The sequence below is a fragment of the Podarcis vaucheri genome, assembly GCF_965113315.1.
Source record: "Podarcis vaucheri genome assembly, chromosome: 1".
NCBI classification, from domain to species: Eukaryota; Metazoa; Chordata; class Lepidosauria; order Squamata; family Lacertidae; genus Podarcis; species Podarcis vaucheri.
Genome location: NC_138759.1, coordinates 79,158,176 through 79,181,274, shown reverse-complemented (window position 1 = coordinate 79,181,274; position 23,099 = coordinate 79,158,176). Strand labels below are relative to the sequence as shown.

Below are 23,099 nucleotides of genomic sequence, written 5' to 3'. Positions count from 1 at the left end.
CTTGTGTGGATCTCGGTGCTCCTGGACGCTGTCTCTGATCCGTGCCTCTAGCTGGAATAAGTTCAAAAGAAACAATTAGGAGGAAGCGAATGCACATATTTCAAGGAAGGAGGGGGAGTAAAGACTGCTAACTGAAGAGATCTCTGATAAACAAGACGGGTTGGAGGAACAAGAGTAAATCATGAGAAGATCACCAAGGCTCGGTATGGCAAAGGGACTGGATGGGGGAGGGGAAAAAACTTTCCTTTCTTTCCTTTATGTGATTAAACAGAATCCCCCCCCCACAAGTCAGAAATGCCATTTTAATGACTTAAGCTGTGGATTTATGTCTGTGTGGAGATAATTTTCTAACCAAAGCATGTTTCAAGAAGATTGTGGAATGACGCAGTTAAAAATACCGTCACCATGTTGGCAAGTTCTGTCGGAGGACTTAAGTCTGGGAGGAGGAACAGAGCTGTTTTTATATTATGGGTGAGAGTCCTCAGAGGGACTTAAGAGCGACAGATCGGTGAAATTAATGATGGAAAGAGCGATGTTATTTATGAAAGCGATGATATATGGAAAGCATCTTGATATGAGGATTGGACGAACGGAAAAATTCACACAGGATTATAATTGGTGTTTATCTGCTTAAGGAGATTATCAGAAGAGATCATAAATAAATAAAATATATATATATGAACAAGATGAGATGTGGAAACAGCAAGAGAAGACTGGATAGAATTATAAACATTATTTGGACTGATTTGTATATTAATGCAGTAGCAAGAAGATGATCGGAATCCCCCTTCGGAACTTGAAATATGGGTCCCCTCAACAAAAATTTAAAATTCGGCTTTGTAATTCAGAATTTATGTGATGTGATTTGATTTGATTTGATTGGTCGGCTAATAAAAATTATTTTTTTAAAAAAAGAATTGTTTTTACAGGATTGAGGCTTAGTGTCATGCCCTTTGCCTTTCTGGATGACCACTATTGGGCACAGCATTTCTGTATTTTGCGAAACAGCTGTAGAGGTGTTATTCATTATATTACTTAGTGCCATCTATATAACTATCCATGGCTCCCCCCCCCCCCCAGCCAGAACTCAGTTCTGGCACCTCTCAGGAGGTCGTCATTGGCAATATAAGAGACCAAGGGAGGCATTCATGGTGAGTTCTGGCACCTCTTTTTCTAGTAAAATAGCATTGTAACTATCCTTCTGAAAAAAAATCTGTTTGAGTTTAGCCACAGGAAAACTTTTGTGACACAATGTGAGTTTGTGTACTTTTTGCTGTTAGGTGAGAAAAATTTTGTTACTTTGCATACTACTCTATTTGTGGTGGCAGCCGGGAAATTAAGAGCCAGGTTTGTGTCTTGACACTGAATACCTTTTTGTCTAAATAATAACAGCTCCTCCAGTATTAGGTGAGGTGACACTTTTTGACTCTCTTAAAGGCAACAGGGACCACTGCTTACAACTATTGTAGTATTTTGTTACATAGATATTCATGAAAGGGTTAACGTTGATATGATTTCCAGTAAAAAGTACAAATTTACAGAACTCTTGTCAAATAATGGCTGCCTGTACTAGAAGTTTTTGTTCATTAATCTTCATGGTGTGATCATTTTTTGCTCTTAGCATCTCAGCTCCTTGCCTAGGATTTTGAGTCATGGTAGCATGTGTTCAACAAGCCTTGAAAATGGAAAAGCAGGTAGAAAAAATAAACAAAACATGAAATTCACCAGCTGAAATGGATTGGCTGAAAGGCAATTCTGCATTCCTTACCCTGGCACTTGCCTTTTTAGGAATTCTCTAACATTGTCTTTCTTGCACTTGGAGATTCTACAAGAAGTACTTTTCCTGTCAACACATCCAGTTAAAACAGTTTTTTCTTTTCTCTTCCCTTCCAGTGACTTATTAATTAGCGCTGTCATAGTACCTGGAAGAGCCAAATGAAATAACAGTCTCTTTGCTAGGTACTGTGCTTAAATATAAAAATTATAGTCCCCGTTGTCAGTAACCTATAATCAAAACACTTAAAGCAATCAAAGAAAACAGGCTAATTATTTTAGTAGGTAAAACTTCTTGATATTCACAAGACTGCATAATATTGGTTGTTTCGTCCTTAACAAAGATATAGACATACACACTCTAAATAGAATGTATGGATCATGTATATTAAATGATATGCAGTTTATTTTTAAATAAATAAATAAAACTTGGTTCAAGGAGAAGGAAAAAACGAGCTTCTCTTGTTTTTTTTGTTTTTTTTGTTTTTTAAGAAGAGTATTTAGAGTGGAGTAGCAATTTAAACATACAATCCTGGAAAATATATATATACATGACCACCACCCATCCCATATCTAACACAACCTTTGAGAGTAATCTGCATTCATTTATTTTTCGCATGTATGCTAAAATTTGCAGTGATACCCAGTCTTGTAAGTTTAATCATTGCAGGAATGTGTGGTGGTGGAGGACATAACCTGGAGTCTAGTTTTGTGGGCTTCATATGGTATACAGAAAGTTATTTAAAGAGCCATTCTGTGCCCAGGCTTCTGCATTTTGTCTGTCCTTGCTTCTTGTGGTGAATGTGTTGCTGCTGCTGCTGCTGCTGCTGCTGCTGCTGCTGCCCTCTGTGGAGCAACTACCAGGACAGTACCTACTCTGGGCTGACCCAAAACATTTCCTTGCCTAAGGTAAAAGATGAGATCCCACCCCTTCCTGTTCCTTATGCAGAAGGTGACTAGCCTGAGATTGTGGAGTCTCATGTCAACACTGGCAGCAGGACAGTGTCCTCCACCGTACCTGATGGTACCAGGCTAGCTTCAGTGGCCTGTGTCCTCCCCCCTTTGCTGCTTATCCTTGTCCTTTATCATCTCCCTCAATCTGTCCAACAGTGGGGCCAGCACTTACCCACACTCATCCCTGCAGCTCCAGCCTCCATGTGTGGGAGAAGGCTGGGAGTTGACTTGCAGCTTTGTGAGACTGAGCCGCCCTGGGTTTCAGCTTCCAGGAGACACTGACAAGTTCATTTCCTGTGACGGGAGCTGTTATAACATTTGTCTAGCTGCCTGGTATGACAGATTGGAAATGAGAGACAGCCTTCTTTGCTGCTAGTGTGCACATTGTTGATGTTGCCTGAGATGTTGAATAAATTTCTTGTTGAGGGGCACAGCCAATAAGAGCCGGAGTAATTTTCCTTACCAAAGCAGGGACCGCGTACTTAGAAAGTGAGTGTTGGGAAAGAGAACCAGAGTTCTCAATGATCTTGGTGTGAAGTGCTGAGAGGATAGCTACAATGCACTTCCTAAACCATGCGAAGAGAAGGAACTTTTTGTAGTAAGCTCAGTGAATACAAAGACTGACTTTAGCTCTTGCTTGGTGGTAGTAATTTCTGCTGGGCAAATGACATTTCTGACACCTAGGCTGTGGGTGGCAAAAGCCACTTTCCTGTGGTATTGAGTAGAGCCCCAACTCCAAGAGCACGAAGCCCCCTGACAGGTGTTTATGCACAATTAAGGAAACATCTTCTATAATAGTGTATGATTTGTGATTTTAGGGTGGAGGGATTTTTTTCTTTTTATTGTATATATTTATATTGTGTGTGTATATGTGTATGTGTATGAAACTGCAATATGCAAGTATTTATGAATAAGAATAAAAACAATCCATTATTTACAAACAAATCTTTAAAGCAGGGACATTCTTACTGTGTTTTGTGAATGAGAGTTTAAACTTTTTAAATGACCTAGGAAGACACAAGTGCTCTAAACGCTTCCTTAGACCCTTAGAAGAGTGCCATAAATTAAAGCAGCCCTCTGGATGTTTTGAGCTATAACTCCCATCATAGAATCAGAATTATAGAGCTGGAAGGGACCCTGAAGGGACCTCCAATGGCAGGGAAAATTGGAAGTGTAGTCTGAAACATCTGGAGAGCACCCCCAGGTTGGGAATGGCTGAGTTAGAGGTATAGAACAAGCACAATTCATTTTGATGTTTCTAGTTATAGAATCTGTTCAACCAAGGTCCAGAAAAGTCCCTGGTTGAACACATCCTACAGAAATGGGTTTGGTGTCTGTTGAGAGTCCAGGGCTGTAACTCTTTTAAGGAAAAACAAAACCTAACAGTCATCAGGAGTATGTTTTGGAGCAATGTAGTACAAATCTAGAAACACATCAGATTTCATCTGAATGAGAGTATGAGTTGCACGGGATAACATCAATCTTTAAAAAAATCACCATGAAAATAAGCAAAGCAGTATAAGCAGTCTATTTATCCCTGCAGTCCGATGCAAAACATGCAGACTCAAGTAGGAAAAATGGGCTTGCTGGGGTTATAGAATGGCAAAAGCATCGCTTTCAGTGAGTAAAATTAGGAGGCAAACTGTTCTTAAGGGATGAGGGAGTGCTGAGCTTACATGGTTCTCTTTGGATATCTTTTCTCTTATTTGCAGAGTGTGCTCTTACTTGTACATAACTCTTTGATGCTAAGAATTCACAGGTGAGTCCTGGATACAACCATTCATCAGAGAGCTTGTCCTTTTGTGCTGATTTCCCCAGGATCTCTGTGTGTTCCTAATCGGTGTCCAATGGTGTTGTGCTGTCAAAGAGGGATGCCGGGTTCAGAGCAATTAGCTCCTTTCTGCCCGGGAGGGTGCAAGACTGCTCTGGAATACTCTCCCACTGCACTTCAGAGTCAGAACTGCTGATTAGTCTTTCCCAGAAAGCAGTATTCCAAATGTATGTAGTAGCTAAGTAGTCGTTCCCTACCTACGGGGGGGGGGGGTACACAGTATATATATTTTGATGTTATAGCTAGACAACAGTTTTTATGGTAAATCACAGGCATAGATTTAGTCGCTGAAGAGAATGCACCAGGGCAGCATTAAAAGCAGGCATGACATAATACTGTGAAGTTGAAATTGTCTAGGAAGGCAATTCCTTAAGAAGTATGTGGCTGCCTGGGGAGTGTATAGGGAATCCTGTTGTAAAGTTGCATCTGAAGGTTCCTTGTGAATGTGAGTTCTTTCCTTTCTGAAGATACCCATAATTCATTGGTGGCCATGTTGTATTCTTTCGAATGTACTTTTATCTGATGCCCTGTCCTGATGCCAGCTGTATGATGGAAACTACTGAGAGCCTAGTACTACTTGGCTAGAGCAGAATGAGAGAACAGCTGCCTGCAGCCATGCTGCCCTTCTGGGCGCTGGCTGCCAGAATGCTTGCTTTCATGAGCATGGATGTCAACAGAGCAAAGATGAGACGTAAGTTTTGAGGACTTTCTCAGCATGGAGCTGAACCTGTCTTCCAGATAGGCTTTAAAATATTGTGAAATAATATCCCTCTTAAAACCAGGAACCACTGGGCACAAACACTACATAGCATGTAACACTAAATAGTTTGACATGGTGCTGGCTGTGCTCTTGAGTCTAAATGGAACCATGTGTTGGTGATGCACCATTTAGTTATGGCAGCCGAGGCACAGCTCCGAGGCACTGATGCGCACAAAGTCAAAACTGTTGGAGGGTGTTAATTGGTCTACCCACATCTTGAGTTTCTCTGAGCTTCCTGCTGAAGAACTGTTCTGTAGTCCAGGGGCCTTCACACTGTGTTTCAGGGGAACCCTTAGGTTTTTAGGAAGCTTATCCAGAGTTTTTCAGTGCCTATGTACATAATGGCAGACAAGGTTCCCTGAGAGACAGCTTGTCTCCCGTCATCGGTCATCTCTTACAGTGGGAGTTGGGAATCTGTGGCTCTCCAGGTGGTGTTGACTCTAACTCCACCATGCCCAACCACCATGACCGAATGGCCAGGAATGATGGGAGCTGTAGTCCAGCAACATAAGAAGGGTCACATCTTCCCCATCCATCTGACACCAGAATTTCACCAACACACCATGACAGCGAGGCCAAACAAGCCTGGTCAGCAGTCCATGTAGACTGTGAGTGTGTGGCCTCTGCAACATGCAGATTTTTTCTTTGACAGATAAATGCAAAATGTTTCAAAATATCTGCTGTAATTAATGCTATGGAATGCTTGGGCTCAGAATCCTGAGGTGCAACTTAGGGTCAAAGTTCATATGACTGGCAGTCAATTATTCTTCCTCCCCTCAGTTTTCTTTCTGAACAGGAAGCAATTGCAGAAAGTCAGGAATAGAAGATTCGCAGGGAGAGGAGCTGCTTAGCCCTTCCCGCTTCTGCCTTTTATCCACTGATATCCTTCCGTACCTGGAAGAGGTGGAAACAAGGCCATGGCTGCCACTCAAGTGAATGGTATATTCAGTGTCCTTTCATAACCGGGGGGGGGGGGGAGCAGCTTAGGTAGTAGATACAGTGGTACCTCGGGTTACAGATGCTTCATGTTACAGACTCCGCTAACCCAGAAATAGTACCTCAGGTTAAGAACTTTGCTTCAGGATGAGAACAGAAATTGCACCGTGGCAGCGGCAGGAGGCCCCATTAGCTAAAATGCATAGCTGTCAAGTGTCCCTTATTTGAAGGGACAGTCCCTTATTCCAGGGTCATGTCCCGCTGCTGTCCCTTATTGATGGATGTCCCTTAAATGTCCCTTAAATGATGTCCCTTAAATTTCAAAGGAAGTAGCTCCTCTCCCTCCCTCCCTCCCTGCCAGCCAGGGAGGAGGGAGGCTCCAACTGTGTTGCTTGGCTGTGTTGCTCACCCAATAAGAAGTCAAAGAACAACTGGGGGGTGGAGCTTGCATGCCTTGTGTGTGGCTAGTTAATGCAAGCTGAGGGGTTTTTTGAATGCTGGACGCCATGTTGTTGCACGTGCTGCAAAGCCAGGCCTGGGAGCCATCTTAAAGTTGAGGTTGCATAGGCTTTGTGGTGCATGTGATTCAGATTCTATTCAGTTGAACCTCTGGTTACAAAGTTGGTTGGACAGTGTTCTCGGAGCTACCAGCATGAGTTTGACCAAACTGCAGGACAGGAAGACTGGAGTGCCTGGAACAGGTGAGGCTGCAGGTCCCTTATTTTGGCTGCTGGTCCCTTATTTTCAAGGCTGCTGGTCCCTTATTTTCAAATCTGTAAGTTGACTGCTATGAAAATGGTACCTCAGGTTAGGAACAGTTTCAGGTTAAGAACGGACCTCCAGAACAAATTAAGTTCTTAACCCAAACTACCACTGTACTTTTCAGCAGCAATTGGCCAGAAGAGAAAAGTTTGAGCAGAACAATAATATTCCCTCAGCGCCCTGACTCCGGAGTGTGTTTTCAGCTTCCCGCTCCTGCTTTTTTATTTTAAAACAACATAATAAAAGGAAAGAATTATGGAACTGTCCATCACACATTTGTTTAGCCCTAGGAAACCCAACTTTGCTCTTCATGGGCCTTCGTTGCATGGCATTTGATTGGACAAGTAGAAAGTAAGAGGAGTCCAGGGGTATCTGGAAAAAAAATAGATTTTTTTGTTAAAGACACGGTGTTTCTCTTTCGACAAGTATTCCTATGCCACTTGTAACAAAGCAACCAATCGTGTAGAAGTTTCAGCAAACTATGGTTGCAGAAGAAGAGTAACACATAAATGAATCTTGTCATTGTTTGCTGTGTCCAGAGAGGTGTGAAGCCTGTGAAATCAATGCAGAATCCACGTGTCTGTCATACATAACATTCCCAAACCATACAGCAACAAGCAAATGGAAAGCAATGCTTCTGGGGAAGGGTGAGTGTGCATGACTTGCATAGACAACCTCCCCAGTGCCCATTCAGCTCCTAGGGGCTCCTCTGCAACAGTGCTGGTGAAGTGAGGAGGAGCACAGTGCTGGTCATTTGTGGGTTCCACCCATGTGACCAGGAGCTTTTGGTGTTATTTGAGCAATGTGGGAAAAGTACAAACTGCAGCAGCTCTGAGTGGAAGAATGCTTGAAGGGAACCTTTCATTTCTTTTACCTCTCAGGGTGTATAGTGCAAGTCTGTCAACAATCTTATTTCAAACTTTACATTCAAAAATCTGTGTGCACTTAGAATCATAGACTTGTAGAGTTGGAAGGGACCCCGGGGGTCATTTAGTCCAACCCTCTGCAGTGCAGGGATATGCAGTTGGTCTGTATGAGGATTGAACCTGCAACCCTGGCGTCATCAGCGACGGTCTCTATAACCGACTGAGCTAACCAGTAGGTTCAAATATATATAGCAGTCTATATAAGGAGACAATAAGTTAATGTGATGTCCTCATTGGAACATCATCAAAATGTTTTGATTTTTGTGCTAAGTCTGATGCAAGTGGAGCTTTGTCTCTTAGAAACACCACTGCTGCTAAAAGGTGTAAATATAATTGGGAGGCGCTGCTGCAGAATGTGAAAGAAATAAGCCAAAAGAGGATATTGGAAAGGGCCGGCTCTAGAAGGTGACGGAATATGTAGCAGCAGAGGGGAGACCACGTAGATAATTTATAAATCTGTAGAGACGGCTGTCTGTAAGTTTAGACACAGTGTCTTTATTTGGAGGCAAAGTCAATAGTCAAGACTTGTCTGTTAACCATGATTCTGCAGTTATTGATGGGGGTAGGTTTAAGTCCCACATTGCCTGTCTTAACCTTTTTCTCTAGGATGAAAAGTGAGAGAAGGAATGAAACAGGCACACTGACGCTGATTAGGCTTAATTTCTGAAACGTGCAGTTGTTTTTTCTAACAGCAACACAGCAAGGGAGGGGTAGTGCTTTCAGACTGGAAAACCTCTCGTGTAGATATGAATTAGCAATGTCTGCCATCGAAAAATGTCCGAGGGGTGAGTCATGGGCTCCCTTCATTTTTCTACCACGCAGTGAAAATTAACATTTTCTGGAGCTTGAAAATCCCACAATCTCTAGAGTCCTTTCTGGAGGGTTTTAATTAGATGTTGGGTGAATTTCTCAGTCTTTTATGTGAGTATTTTCAAAACAGAGGGAAGAATTCTTTTTATGATCACTTTTGTTTAGTGATGTTCAGTGAAGCTGCATGGGCTAATGTTTGGCCTGTGTGTGCGCTTGCCAATGTCATGCTGCTCACAGTAATGGATATGTGCTTGCCGAAGCTCCACCCAGTTGGCTTTGACTTGCAGCGCACATTTTCAGAAGAGGTCTATGATCCATTAGCAGCAGGGAGCTCAGGGCTATTTGCTGGCCAAGGCTGGGACAACATGCTGCTTCATCTGATTTGAAGAAAACTTGCACAGTACAACTCCTGGCAGTTCTGCATTTTAGCATGTCCTTTTTCATAACCAGCTCCACTGTTTTAAAAGAAAACGAGTGTCAGTGACAATGAAGTGATGCATAGGTTTTATTTTATTATTATTTTTTAGTGGAAGAAGGCAGCAGGCACAGGAAGCTACCTTATACCAAGCTAGACCATTTGCTCATTGACCATTTGTTCACCTAGGTCAGTGTTGTGGGTAACCTTTGGCCTTCCAGATGTTGCTGAACTACAGTTTGCACCAGCACCAGCAAGTATGGTGAACAGAAGTTCAGCAACATCTGGAAGGCCAAAGGTTACCCACACCTAGTCTATAGCGGCTGGTAGTGACTCTGTAAGGTTGGAACATGGGGCTTTCAACTTGCAGAGAATGTGCTCTGCTACTGAGCTACAGTCCTTTCTCCACATGTGCATTTTCACGCAAAGGCATGGAGGAGTATTTTTTCATTCTCCGTCTCCTGGAATTCTGATCCATGGAGAGCCATATTGCCAGTGACGTCTCCGTAATCAGGCTTCTAGAATTCAGGTGCCACGACTTAAATTTACCACATTGTCTTCCAGGAGCCAACTTGAGACTGAATCAGTGTATGGGCTAAATTACAAACAGATGTCAAGGTAAGCTGCTATAAAATGCGCACATATGCCAGGGCTTTCTTGTTCTTGGAGTGCCACAATAGAGAGAAAATAAGGAGCAACATTTGAAATAGTCAAAGGCTTAGTAGAAAAGCAAAGATTTATCTTTGAAATTATATATCTTGCTGATTCACTTTCTTTATTATAATAATTTAAATAGAAAAATCATATCTAGTGGTAAAGTTTACTGTGAAATTCATTAATCATCATTTCTGCAGAGCAGCAGGAACATCTTCCTCTTCAGCATTAGATGATAATTATTCAAGAGTATTGGAGGTGGGCAGAGGGAATTTGGTTGAAGAGGAAAAAAGCCTTGTTTATCTTCCCATCCCAATGGGATGGAGAAATTAAGCAGACTGGACAGCTTCTAGTCTATTTAAAGGAAGCTCTTGTAGAAACTGACTGAATATGCTGGAGAAGAATCAAACCCCATATTTTACAACGTTCTCCCCCCCAAAAAAAGCATGCCACCATTTTTGAAATACCATTTGTGAGGGACTTTTGTGAGTACTCATAAGGATAGTCCGCTTACCTTACTTGGTAGGCAGCATTGCGGCCAAGCATCAGGCCCCGCAGGATCTGGCCGGGAGTGGAGATCAACGCCCTCCTTGTCACTGTTTGGCTGTGTTACCAATGCTAGGCGGGGCCCGGCCCAGGGGCGGCCCTCACTGTCCAATCAGCACTGGTGGGGGGCGTGGCCACGGGAAATTTAAACCACATCGCGGCCAGGAGACTGTCCTCTTGCGTCCCTTTGCCCACCCATCTTTTTTATGCTTTGCCTTGATATGACCTTGCTATGGACAAATGTTGGCTGCCATATTTTGGGATCAGGCAGGATTTTTTCCACTTGGCAAATGGACTCCAGCCATTTGGTTTTCGCCGACCTCGTAGCAATTGTCACAACTTTGTGAGGTTAGACATTGGGTAAGCTTTGTTTGGGTGGGTGGGGGGATGTTGTAGCCCCCACCTGCCCCTCCTCATTAAGGGTATCTTGTTAAAGGGATCCGGGAGTGTGGATTCTGTCCGATGCCCGGATGTGGGCTACGGGGTATGGCCCTCGGGGACCCCTTGGGCTGTTCCTATTCAGTGTTGTCTGATTGTTAACCTACCTAAAGCTGTTTTAGCAAAGAGACACAATATGCAGAGTGGTGATTTATACTAGGAAACTACCAATGGGGTATGAAGAGTAGTTTGCTGGTGGCGGTGGGTGACACAGAGGGATTTCCTTGTACTTCCATCACTCAAATCTCACCCCCTTCAATTAATTTGTTTCTACAAAGATACCCCTATGTTGTGTTTCAAGTGTATTTAAAATTGCCTGCTACTTTAAAGGGCCATTCTACTCATGATACTAAGATTCCCTGTTCTTCCCAGAAGGGACTTAAAGATTTGTCAGACAGCTAAGTCTTCTCAGAGAACACATCATATTAACTTCATTAATTTCCTGCATAAAATGAAAAGGCTTTATGGGATATCTTACTGAGTTTCCTCAGCTTGTTTGATTTACAGCCTGGCAAAATGTCAGAGACAACAATCTGGCCCAACAAGGGCTGGGAACGTTCTGTTACCTAATTTCTACCTTGGTTTTCTAAACTCCTGAAAACTATTACAGTTTGGCACCTGAAACTGCCAAATGTTTTTGGCTAAGGTCCTCAAAGTGGCGAACACTAAAACTACAACAAACACAAAAATACAATAAACCCATCCAATAAATATAAAATAGCAGAAATTCTAAAATAGCAGAAACAGGTGCACTGCGAATTACGTTATACATTCATGAGTTGCATGTGTGCTGTCCCCACAAACTCAAATGCCATCCACAAACAGTTGCCCAAACAGTAGACTTTTCCCTAGAAACAGCTACAGATGTGGCAAAATCTCTACAGTTGCTCTCTAGGATAGGGCTAGTTGCTCAACCTTCTGGCTCCTCAACAGGCTGATGTTTTCCAGGGGCAGGGGCAGTAAAGAAGTGCTTCAGAGGCTACAGTTGGCAGTCACCTTGCAGCCAGCCATGGTCTTCTTATTGCTACCTGCCTCCTCTCCTGTCATGTTGAGATTCCAAGGGCCTCTTGCTCATCCCATTCCTCAGCTGTTTACAGTATCAACTGTACAGCTGGAGAGTGGGGAGGGCATCTGTAGATTGCACGGAAGGTGACTGAGGAGATGGGATGCCATATGTGAGCTGGTGCATTCTAAGCAAAATAACTCTATAGTAATTAAAAGAGAATGCACCACTGAAGTACTGTTTTCTCCAGCTCTTGATCAAACATCTGGCTCAGTATGACACCAAATGCTTTTTATGGGACCAGTGTTAGATTGCTTGGATTTGGTGAGAGACCCTATATTCATTTGTAAAAGTTAATACCAGTGATATAAAGCCACTGATAATTTGTTATGCCAATGGTGCTTGTCACCTGTGATGTTCAAGTGTTTTTTGATTTAATTTCTGGAAGGGGAGGTGCCAAAGCTGAGGACTGTTTTCACTGGTAGGCTGTAATTCACCAGGCATGCAGAGTGATGGAAATGCAAGAGCTGCCAGGATTGGAACCTAAGATAAGAGCTGAGCATATCTCAGAGGAGGGCTCAGAGGAAAACACTGGATGGTTGGGCTACACATATGTAGCCCAGTAGGGCCAGGGTCTGTGTCAAGGAAGCTACAACAGGGATTTTGGGAAATTCAAGCAGGAATGCAGACAGGTATACAAGGGGATCGGAGGGCCAGGAGCTTGGCAAGGAGGCTGGAAGGAGGGATATTCTTTTATAAATACTTGTGGCAACAATGCCAAAGGCATGTGCTCCGTCTGAAATGCTATGAACAAACTTTCCTTGATGAGAATATCATCCTTTATTGACAGGGATGGCACAGTTCTGTTTTGAAACTAGGACCTCTTAGAGTAACTTTACACATGATGATGCTGTGAAAATAAAACTAGAGTAAAACCAGGAACAGATTGCACTGTAACTAGAAAGGATGGAAAAAGTATTAAAAGATAGACAATCCAGGGGGAAATGAAAATGTATTCTCATGGCACTAAAAATGCTGCAATGTAGGTGCCAGGTGAGTCTCTCTAGGGAGAAGAAGAAAAAGAGGAGTTTGGACTTGATAACCCACCTTTCACTCCCCTTAAGGAGTCTCAAAGCGACTAACAATCTCCTTTCCCCTCCTCCCCCACAACAAACACTCTGTGAGGTGAGTGAGGCTGAGAGACTTCAGAGAAGTGTGACTAGCCCAAGGTCACCCAGCAGCTGCATGTGGAGGAGCGGAGACGCGAACCTGGTTCATCAGATTACGAGTCCACCGTTCTTAACCACTACACCATGCTATCTCCATACACCATTCTGGGAGGGTATTCCACAACTGGGGACCCACTACAAGGCCCTCCCTTTTATAGACACCTGCTATACTTCATTTGTATTTTGTTTTGTAAGAGAACAATACGCTTGTTACAACTCCAGTATAAAGGGCTGCACATGGAATAGAAACATAATGGGAAAAGATGTGAAAACTGGATGCATCCATCTGCTGTATTAGAGAATTACCATGTTAAAATCATGTGTCTTAATCTCATGCCCGCTTTCCTTCCTTCCTTCCTCCTCCTCCTCCTTCTTTGAACAGTTGCACAAGAGAGGACCATTATTGCCTTGCACCTTCGGAGGCTGTCTCTGACATCATTCACAGACATCTTTAACCTGGTGAGTTTCCATAACTTTATAATGGTCAAGGCAGCTAAAGTATTTTTAAAAGCAGGATTTTGTTTACTTCATATTTGCTCTGCAGTAATAACCCACTTAAACTTTTATTGAACAGCTTGGAAAGACCAAAGTTGGAAATTCAGATTGCTGTCTTGAATCTCCTAGTGGTGGTCTGTTCTAGCAGCTTTCAAATGGAAGCCATTTATGTATCTATGTGTTTGATCATTCTTAGAACAAAGCTGTTCTTCATAATGACACCTTTAATCTGAGATGGTGCTCTCGTTCTTCACATGTGAATGCAAATCATTTGCTTAAAATAAGGGAAAAATTTAGGGGGTGGACATGAAACATGTATGATTAGACATCTCTCTTTATAAGTGTTAAAACAAAACTGGGCAAAGCAAAAAGAAGTGGAGCAAAACGGTAGGGAAATAGTCCTGCAATGACTTCAGTATAGTAGACATTTAATAGATTTTTCTTTCCATCTATCATTTCTGTTCTTCGAAATCTTCAAAACGTTAATGCTTTGATTTCACCCCTTTTCAGAGGCTCTTGAGAGATTCCATGGGTTTTGGTCCCTGATTTATCCTCTTAGCCTCCTTTGAAAATACTAAGGAAATGTTTTTTCCTCTTTTTCTAGCCTTTATGAAACGATTCATTGACCTCTGTCAGTCTTCTGATCTCTTCCAGCCAATAAATCAGTGGAACATACAGAGCCATCGTAAAGCATTAAATCTTTCAAAATGCAGTTTAATGGTGGTGTTTTCCTCCAGTGTACACAGCAGACATCTGTGCTCCCTGTGTTTATATTGCCATCTATCTTTTGGTCAATTTAAAAAACTTCAATGAGTTACAGTGCTCTTGGATCTGAACTCCTCGCTGTGCGTTCATCTTCCTAACACCCTTGTAATGTAAGGAGGGGCCGTTTTCAGCTTACATCTGGGAATAGAGCCATAGAATGAGGGAATTCAGCCACTAGTCCTAGAGGTGTAGGAAACTGGAAATGAATTTCTGGAGTTCCAGTTAAGTACCTCTTAGTCATGGGACTGCATTGCTGTATTTGCCTAGAATCTGGAGAATGTATTTGAGTGTGCACACAAATGTTCATGCAGGCCCATAAACACATGAAATACCATGTAAGAAATGCCTATGTTTCCATCTAACAAGAACGCCATATTTATATTTTGTATATTAATTCATATTTTTCCATGGGACTACAGCATTTTAAAAGAAAATAAATTAAAACCTTAACCTTTCGGTTGTTACCTTTATTTTAAACAAATAAAAAACCCTAAACCCATAGAATTGTAGAGTTGAAAGGGACCCTGAAGGTCATATAATCCAACCCCTTGCAATGCACGAATATCATTTAAAGCATCTATGAGAGATGGCCATCCAACCTCTGCTTAAAAACCTCCAGTGAAGGAGACTCCCCAACCTCCTGACAGAGTCTGTTCCACCGTTGAACAGCTCTTACAGTCAGAAAGCTCTTCCTGAGGTTTAATGCGAATCTCCTTTCTTGTAACTTGAATCTTGCATTCATTTACCTGGGAGTAAATCCCAACGGATGCAGGGGATCTTAATTTTGAGCATACATTTCACAGTTTATAGACTGTCCCACATTGCAAACTGGCGTTTACCAAAAACCTTCCTCCTTCTCCCCATTTAGTTTAGTTTAACATTAAATTTGAGGAAGAGTTCTTGGTCATACTCTAATGCTAGCTTGCTACTTTGCAACTTTCAATTGTTCCTTATACAGGTGTTGCTATACTGCTGCTGGGTTGTTGCTGTTTTGAGCTGTGTTTTTAATCGGCACACCTGACATTTAAGCTTGGAAACATATACAGAAACATGGGAGGCAGTGGGATATCAGGATGTGCTGCACTTGCTGTTTCAATATGTCTTGTCCTGCCATGTTTTCTCTTCACTTTCACAAGCTCAGCTGGCTTCCCAGTGTCCCTGTGCCTAGATAGAATTCATATATGCTTATATATTGTAAATATTACAGTAGACACTGTGTGTGTATGTGGGAAAATGTGTGTGTGTGTGCGCGTGTGCGTATGTATGTAATATGTATTGCTTGTGAACAGTAATGCCATAACAAAAGTTATTTCTAAAGGTAGTTCGACACTAGGATAACCTTTTGTAAATCTGTCACTATTTCTCTAACACAGCAAATGTCATTTTGTGTGGTATATGGGTGCCCATGATCATGGAAGTAGTTTTGCCATATAATACGTTTCTTTTTCAGCTGTTAATGGCAGCTCACATATCTAAACCTTTAATTTTGCCTTACGTGTTGATTTATGCATACATAGTTCAAGAAAGTAAAGCAACTTGCATACCAACATAAGAAGAGTCCCTTTGGAGCAGACCAAAGGCCCGCCCGGCCTAGCATCCTGTTCTCACAGTGGCTAAGTAGATGACTATGGGAAGCCTACAAGAAGGACTTGAGTGCAACAGAGTTTTTTGCTTATGCTTCCCAGCAACTGATACTCAGAGGAATACCACCTCTTGATATTGGAGGTGGTATACAACCATCAAAACTAGTAGCCATTGAAAGTCTTGTCATCCATGAATCTGGCTAGCCTCCTTTTAAAGCTGTCCGAATTGTCAGCCATTACTACATTTTGTGCTAGCAAATTCTGTAATTTTCCCCTGCGCTTTTTTTTAAATGTGAAGAAGTCCGTCCTTTTGTCTGTCCTAATTTTCTAGCTTTCAAGTCCCCCATCGATTTCTCACCCAAGCAGGCTACAGAGCCTGGTTGCTTTCAAGAATTCGGAAACTCATTTGAAGCTGAAGAGTGCTAGGGCATGTATGGCTCGTTTTCCGTGTTTCATTTGAAGTCAGACCGTTGTCCTTTCTTTGAGTTTGCATTGAGCAGAAGTTAATTGCCTTGATTCAGAAGAAGTTTTAAAAGGTGCCTGCCTTTTGAGGCAGATAAAACAAAGGCGAGAGCCTTCGCCAGAGCTGGCTGGCTCTGCTTTTCCAGCACACGACAACATCCTGTTGCAAGTGCTTCTTTTTACCTCCCCCCCTCCATTAATCTCACAGACTCTAGTCCTGTTTTTGTTGAGATATTGATCCTTAGAAAAAACTGTGATCATAAGCCTTTACCCAGTATAACTTAGGAAGGAAAGGTAACTGACTGACAGTAGTCTGTTGTGCATGTAAGTGGTCTTTATTTATATACCACAGCAGTTTATTACTATATAAAACCAAACCATAGTATAAAATCATAAAAAGTTAAAAAAGCAAAGACAAAAGAATTAAAAGCAAGCATCAGCAGACCATTGTGGGCGTTGTACTCTTAATTGTCTGTATATGCCTGGCAAAATAGAAAAATTGTCAACAGACATTTAACAGTTGGCATGGAAGGTGCCCACTGAATCTCTTTTGGCAGAGTGTTCCACAGGACTGGGCTGGTGACACTAAAGGCTCAGTTTCTAGTCATCATCAAATGAGAACAACCAGAGAGCCTCCTGCTTGTGGGATTTAATGGAATTCTCCATGTACACTAATTTATATGTGCATGAGAGTCTGGTCCATGAATACCTGGGCCCTCTTTGACAGTGTACCTTGATTCTTACTGTATCTGCATATCTGGGAGAGGTTCACACACATTCCTTCATCTAATTAGATTTTATTAATATAGACTGGGCTGGCATATTCTTCTAGGATCAGATGAGAGGTTGTATGCACCAGGGATGGGGAAGCTGTCACCGTCCAGGTGCTGTACTACAGTTGCCACCAACCTCAGCCAGCCAATAGTCAAGAGATGACTGGAGTCCAACAACATCTGGTGGGCCATAGGTCGTCCATAGAATAATATCATATAGGACCATCTTTCCATTAAACGACTGGGCGTTTCTTAGCAGGACCCCTAGGGCTGAGAGAACTGCAACTAAGGATTCAAAGTTATTGCTTCCCCACCCCAATCACCACCTGCTTGTTACTACTAATATGGTGGCTGCTCCTTCCTAGCTCCATAATCCTTTCACATTCCCTCCTAAGCACATTCATGGTCTTCAAGATAAATAAGTTCCCAAGATAAAACACAATGGGGAATTCAGGATAGAAGACAAATATCATAGCCCCTGATCTCCCCAGCAGCTGCCCATTAAAAAGACTTGATCCTGGAAGACTTGCTATGGCGTTTCTAACTTTCCCCAAAGCTCTGATGTGCCACTTGTTTGTACCATTGCCAGAGGTAATCTGGACCTCGCAGCAGCAATTATGGGAAGCAAAGGGAGATGTCAGGAAAAATAGTCCTCCCCATAGGCCCCAGGTGTCTCGGTAGCTACACTGGTCTTTCAGACTGCTTCTTGGTCTAAAACCTTCTCCTCTGCTGTCAAGTCCACCATACTAACTTTAGTTAACTATCTGGGAAAAGCTGTGTCATGCCACAGACTAAGAGCCTTTTAGCTTTTGCCAGTGACTTGGGGCTCTGTCTGGTGGAACTTTCCCTCCAACTTTCCCTCCCCCTGCCCACCTCAGCCCCCCCCCCCCCGAGCAAATGTGAAGGTGTGTAGGGTGGAGGAGAGTTTTGTTGTATGAGTAGAAGCTGCTCCATTAGTGCAAAATCTTCATTGGATACAACCCTTTGTTGTGATCTGGAGAGAGGAGGGATATGAGAACAACCCCAGTCAGTCAGGTGGACTGAGTACCTTCTGCAGACCCTGCTTCCTCCCCCCGCCCCCGCCCCCGGCAGCATCCTATCTCTGGTGTTGACCTGTTGTTGTTACTTAGAACTAAAAATACGTCTAATGATCAATATATTCCTATGCTCTTTGTTTGAAGCTTACGTGCAAAACTGAAAGGGAGGATGCTGATAACTAGAATTGTAGGCTGTGCATCCTTCATGTGTGTATTGCACTGCCCACAACACACACATTGATATGCACACCGAGGGAATCATTAATGTCTCTGGCCAAGTCTTATGAGCCGAGTTCCCCACCCCAGACAACCTGTGAGTATGCCTTGAGAATTCACCCATTGTTTGTGTATCTTTGATAAAAGCAGATTGATTTTAGAAGCCAAAAAGGAATTGTATATTAAGATGCAATGGTCTTGTGGAGTTATCAAAATTGTTAAGGCGCTTGAATACATGAAAAGCAGAAATTTGGTATGCACATCATCTGAGACAGCCTGATTACTAGAAAAGTCTGAAAAATAGGACGTTTTTATGCTTCTCACTCAAAATATTCCAGCAATGGGCAAGTTGAACCACATGGAGTAGAGAAGCATGCAATTTCCCCCTTCATTCACTTCAACAATCCTCCGATTGTGGGAGGGGGTATTTCAAGTGGCAGGCAGGAGTGACTCTGTCTGTAGAATAAAAGCCTGTATATTCTAGCACCGTATACGGCACTGTTCTCATTCCTATATGTCGGGATTCTATTTCCCTAGAAACCAAGTGAAAAAGGAAGAATGAAGTCTTCATTAAGGCAACATTCATCCAAGGAAAAATATAAAGCTAATGCTTTGAAAAGGCGGGAGGGAGTCTTTCCCTCCTCTCTCCCCATCCAAACTCAGTTTCTTCTTTGTGGTCCTACCCTATTACTTAATTCCCTTTTTGGAACCATTTAAATTCCTCCTTCTCTTCTGAGTGAAGGAGTTTTTATATTCAAGAATCTTTCCTTTGTCATAACCAATATTCTTTTGCTTTGTAACGCTAACCTTCTTGGCTAACTCTCCAGGCAATATTTTTCTTTCTGTCATTTACTGAAGCTGCATGCTTGATTGTTCTGTATATCTTCCTTATCTGTACACATTTCCCCAAAGCTGATTTCTCCTAGTTTTGCGTTTTATGGCCAGATCTTATTCATGATTGGTGCTTACCTCCCCCCCCCCCCGTCCTTCACATTTAAGAAGAAAAGTTAAGGTCTAGATAAAGAGGCATGTGTTCTAAGGATTAAGTGAAGAAAATGCTAGGGCCAAACTGCCCCTCCCCCCAGTTTCCCCCCTTCTAAAACTGATAAATGCTGGTTCAGATAAATGCCTGCACAATACATTGGTGAAGCAATAATTTTTTTTCTTCTTCTTTAAAAAAAATGAATACACCAAATGCTTTGGGGGAAATCTGTTCAAAGGAAACATAAATCTTTAATTGCTGTTCAATTACTAACAGATCCTTCTCCTGAGATGCTCTATAAGAGGAGCCTATTACACTCATTACGCACGTGTGTGTGTGTATGTGTGTGTGTGTGTGTGTGTACACAGAAGCAATAGCTTAGTGCATAACACATCCTTTGCAGGAAGAAGAGCCAAACTGAATCACTGCCCGTACTGGGCAAGGTATACCATTGGGTTGACTCTGTATCAGACAGCCTCATACATTCATGTCATAATCAGGAACATGTATCTTTGTGAAAACCTAAAGGTCTAGTTCCCTAATGTACGTTTGAAAAACATAAAGCTGAAAAGGAGACATTAGGGTTTCTGTCTCTTAATATTGCCCGTGGCACCCAGTTAGTGAATTGACTCAAGCTCTGCTGCTTTCTTCTACTAGTTGAGGATCTGGCCCAGTACTTTGGAGAGTATCAGCTTCAAAGGAAGACACAGAAATTGACGGCTGCATTTTTCATTTCTCCATCTAGTCCAGCAGCTGAGAAAGAAACATCCCACTTCTGTAGTCACATTGGCCTTATGTGTTGTTCACGCCAGCAGACCTTAATGAAGCTCTTGCAGTGGATTGGAATTCAGTCTCCTCCTAGGTTGTCGGATGTATTGATCATCCAAGTGAGGGGGAAGTACTGTGGGAGAGAACACGGTTGGGGGAAATGCAGAAAATGTGCAAATTTAGGTAATGTATATTAAGAATCACTATTCATTTCCTTTAAAAGTACAGAGGAAGAGGGGAGATTTCTAAGCTACAACTTTTGAATACTTCTGTGAAGAGCAGGAGATGGGTGGAGGAGGAGAGCGGTATGCAATATGACTAGCAAAATAATCTCCATGAACAAATTCCATTTAAATGTAAATTACCTAAAGTGATGGTTTTGGAAGCATAGTCTAGAAAAGCAGAATCATTTCCCCCCTGTCCCCACCCCACCCCCATTCAAATATGTGATTCAGGCATCTGCACGTAGCTAAAAATGACTCCCAAACTCTCCACCACCTACTATGAAGTTCTTAGCAGTGGGCTCCTCCAGGCTGTTCCCCTGAAGCAATACCTGCAGGTGCTGACAGCTGAGATGTGAGCTTCCGTTGCCACAGCCCTGTTGGTGCCAATTAGAATCCTGGTGACTGGCACATACCATCTTGGCAGTGCGCTCTGCTTTCTGTTTGGGCAACCAGCTGTATGGCGCCCCTCTCATCCCCTGCAACCTTCCCCGGTTCTCTAAACCTCGCCAAAAACAGGGTAGGGAGATCAGGAAATAGTCATATTTCCTGAAATTCCTTTTCTGTGTGAAGCACAGAATTAGCTTCCCTCAGGCTGTCTAATGAAAAATATTAAGAGTGTATGCCCCTGCCCTGAAACCTGGTCTTAGAGTGCATTCAGTTGCAGAGAATAGTGCATTAGTTATCTTGACTATAATGCTAGCTCTTCTGTTCCTGAAGTGCCTGTTGCATTACTGAACTGTGGCTTTTTGAAAGATACACCAGCATCTCATGCTAAATTTCACTCACACCAGTGGGCTTGATGTGACGCAACAGTTGAACACCATTGGACAGCATCACTACCCTCTGCACATGTGTGCTTCTGTTTCCCCATAATTCACCCATGAAAAGGGCAGGTGAACTGTGTGCTGGTGTGCCACCCCAAATTTCATCACTTTACACCCCACAATTTTCTGGATTAATGTGGTTGCAAGTGGATTTTTTTCTGGAAGCAATTAATACAGAAATGAATGTTACATTTCAGCTATATTCTGGTAGATTTATGGAAGTGGCTTTGATGTCACATGAAGGCCCAGATATAATGCCGAAATTAACAGTTAGAGAAATGGAATAAGTTATTGTGTGAATGCAGCCTCCAATGCAATGCCACCAGTGATGCTTACTAAAAACGTGGCTGGTTCCTTATTCTAGTTGGGTGAATACTAGCAGAGTTTGACAGTCTGGTTGCATAGGGATCTGGTCCAAGTTATCAGTTTTCCCAAACCACTATCTGAAGTTGTGAAATACATATTCCCTTGGCTATTTTCTTTGTGGTCACAGCTGGCTTGCCTTGCTGGCATATGGAACTTAGTGGAGTTATTGTGTCTAAAGATGCATACAGCATGCATGTATGTAGATGACTCCAATATGCTGGTGATTGTGCCTTATTCCTTTCTCCAAGTCCCATTTGGTTCTCACAGTGGCCAACCGGGTGCCTGTAGGAAGCCCATAAGCAGCACCTGAGTGCATCAGCTTCTCTCCCCACTTGTGATTCTCAGCAACTGGTATGCAGAGATATCTTGCCTCTGACAGTGTAGGTAGATCATAGCCATGGGTAGAGCATTGCCATAATTTATTAATGATATGCACAGTTTGGTACATAATAGCAAGATATTGCAAGGAATTATTTGTCATCTATGTGGTGAGTTTCCTTTGTGTATATATGCTGATTACTCTCTGTACATTTTTCACCTTGTCAAGTTTCTCCAAAACTTTCCTGGAGAGAAAAAAAGCTGACGGCTTATTGCTCTTCAGAGACTTGAAAATAAGACCTTGCATAATCAGGGCTGCCTCTAACATTAGGTAGGGTGAGGTGGCTGTCTGGGAGTGGTGGTTAGGTGTTGGGTGAATAAAGTTGTTTGTGCCACCTGCACTCCTTAACCTAACTTGTTTCCTTCAGGGGCAGAAGAGCACACTGCTGAAGAGACAGTGTTGAAGAAAGAGTCGACCACCAGTCTGATTATCATCGGCGCATGGATGGGGCATGGCACAGCATCTTGTCTTTTGCCTTGGGCAGCAAAGTGCGTTGGGCTGACTCTGAGAGCTGAAACGGTTAAATTAGTTGACATATAAGATTTTTGAATTGGAGGTTTGAATTGGAGGCTCATTGTAAGGAAAATGGCAGTAACCATGTTACAACTGAAAAAGGGCAACTATTAAACTTGTCCACTATAGGTTGTGTGAAGGTACGTAAGCTGGTCCACCATGAAGGACCTCCTTAGTCTCGCAATAAGAAGGGTGTTTGTGTTGCAGCTTGCTGACTTGGGGCAGATTGAAGGCATGCTGGAGAATATTAAGCATGCTTTGTTTAACAAGGCATCCTTTTTTAAACTGTCAGACCCAAAAAGACAGGAAAAGAGAAACCTTCAAGAAATTACCGTATTTTTCGCTCCATAAGACACACCTAGTTTTTAGAGGGGGAATGCAAGAAAAAAAAATTCTTTAAAGGGAGCGCTGAGCAGAGCCTGTATGCATCCCCGGCTCTGCTCAGCGCTCCCTTTCACGAGCCGTGCACAAGATGGGCTGCTCTTCTCCCTCCTCGGGAAAAAGCCCCCAAGAGCTGCATACACACTCCATGTGGCTCTTTAAAGGGAGCACAGCTCTTGGGGGCTTTTCCAGGAGGTGGGGGAAGGGACTGAGGGGCTGCCCTCTGTCCCTTCCCCCACCTCCCGGAAAAGCCACGTACCATCCTTTTCAGGAAAACTTTTAGGAGATTTTGAC

At 42.7% G+C, this 23,099-nt stretch overlaps 1 protein-coding gene across 7 annotated transcripts in view; it reads left to right on the top strand.

Moving 5' to 3' along the window:
- The window catches only part of TSPAN4 (tetraspanin 4), a 486,061-nt gene that overhangs the window by 89,352 nt on the left and 373,610 nt on the right, over positions 1 to 23,099 (top strand). For 4 of the 7 annotated variants that reach the window (XM_082230629.1, XM_082230623.1, XM_082230624.1 and 1 more), the window contains one exon: positions 13,420 to 13,496. The exons of 2 other annotated variants lie outside the window; for them this stretch is intronic. The gene's annotated coding sequence lies outside the window, so the exon portion shown is untranslated. Of the gene's footprint in view, positions 1 to 9,763; positions 9,786 to 13,419; positions 13,497 to 23,099 lie in introns of those variants that run through there. One more of the 7 variants, XM_082230626.1, reaches the window with a different exon arrangement.